This window comes from Epinephelus fuscoguttatus, linkage group LG14, assembly GCF_011397635.1.
Source record: "Epinephelus fuscoguttatus linkage group LG14, E.fuscoguttatus.final_Chr_v1".
Lineage (NCBI taxonomy): Eukaryota > Metazoa > Chordata > Actinopteri > Perciformes > Serranidae > Epinephelus > Epinephelus fuscoguttatus.
Genome location: NC_064765.1, coordinates 32104132 through 32106266, shown reverse-complemented (window position 1 = coordinate 32106266; position 2135 = coordinate 32104132).

The following is a 2135-nucleotide window of genomic DNA, read 5'->3' as shown; positions in this document are numbered from 1 at the left end:
CCTACCATAAGTGCCCTATTAAAGACTTTTATAAAACTGGTGGGAAAAGATGAGGAGAATCTGTTGGCCCAACATAATAATCAGAGAAGATCCAGCAGCTGCATTTAGAATGAACAAATAGCCATAACACCCCAAAGAAAAGATGCACAAGTTCACTGATTCTCTGCATGTAAAAATACCAAATTATACCCAAGGGATTAATCAACAACCACAAAGCATGAAAGAAGTCAGCTTGCCAAGGTGCTATTTTTGACTGAAGGATTTAAAGACTGAGGATGAAGAATAATGGCATCATCAAGTCTGCATACTTATAGGTTAAATTCTTTGCAGTACATCTCTGTTTGAGGCTGTCCTAATTCAACTTCAAGGGAAATTCTCAGCATTATCTGCTATGCTTTAACTACTGTCAAACACATTCTTGGTGTTTTAATATAGAAGCTCACACATATTCATCTTCTATAGCTCATGTACAGTACACATGCTTTTAAAGGAATGCTGGCATGCGCCCACTTCATTATTACTTTAATTTATTCAGATAGTAACACTGTACAAAGTGTTGTTGGTTATAAAGTAGGCCAATCTGTTCTTTCCTTTCTGGTTTGTTCCTATTTTAGAACAAAGTGGGTGGTAAAACAGAGTTGACAGAGATAATGAACAGTGGAAATGTGTTATACAGCTGGCTGTCTGCTTCTCAGCAATGCCTAACTATGCATTCAATCAGCAAGTTGATGATACTGCAATAACAATAAGGCTCACCCAAAACTGAACTGAGGTAAGTTTTGTATATGAATATGGAATTCCCACACACAATTTAATAACAGCTCCACACAAACTAATTTGTACACTGAAAATCAAAACAAACTTTTCCTAAACCCAAGTATTTGACAGCTTTCACTGTTTTTTTGCACTGCTTAACTCAGCTGCCAGCAAATGGAACAAAAGTTTTAAAGCAATAATAATTTACTTTATATTAATAAACATTATTTATTAAGCATCTTTCATACAGAGAACACAGCTCAGAGTGCTTTATTAAATAAAATGGAAAGAGCAGATCATAAAAACATTAAAGGAATTCTAATAAAAGAAAGAAAACAGAAAGTAAAACTTCAAAAATTCAAGATTTTCTGAACAAAGTGACTGGTTCTTATTGTTGTGCATTTTCAGCTGAAACACTTGAAATAGGTGAAATACTCACAACGCCACAGTGGCAGAGGCAGTTGAAATGCTGAAAGAAGTCAATATGGCAATCAAAATGGAACTTTTAAAGTAACGTTTATAAAAGTAAATTCATTGAGTAACGAATTACAAATACTCACGTTACTGTAATTAAGTAGATTTTTTGGGTACTTGTATTTTTATGAGTATTTTTTCATTCATGTAATTTTACTCATACTTGAGTACAATTTACACCATGTAATCTACTTCGCTACTTTTCAAATCATAAGTCGCTACTGAGTACGCCCACAATTTGAATTAATATTCAAACCTTTCATCTGCATCTTTGTAGCCAATAAGGCTGTGCGATCGCGACCGCACCAATTAATCTATGACGTAAGGAAAGGACAACTCCACTGCAGCAGGCACAGGTGTCTGGCGGTAACACAGCGGAGTAGAGACTAATTCATGGACTGAAGATTTGGAGACAAAGAAGCCAAGGGTGAGTGTCCATGCGCTCCACACAAATCCCGTCAGCTCCGCGCTGCAACATAACGGCTTACCGGCGACAGAGAAGTCCGACTCCAGGTCCAGTAATTTCCTCTTTCGTTGGCGTCATGACTGCCCAGTAGTACCTGGACAACCGAGGCACACAGGTATATGTGGCGTGTCAGAGGAGAAACGAGCCGTCCACATTTCTCTCTCTGTGTCAGTAACGGCCCACAAACCTCACCGCACTTTAGGGACTGTTCTTTACTTATGAAGGGACTGTCAGGGGAGGAGGGTGGCTGGTTGATTTTTATTTTTTTTATTTTGATCCCCTCTATGTTCATCACTTATTGATGCTGTTTTTGAAGTATGAATAAGTCAGTAAGTAATTTATTCCATTGAAATATCATTGATGTATTATAGAAAAGTGATTTATCTTTTTATAAATGACAAAAGGCACATCTGCCTCATTTTTGCTGTGGTATCGTGAT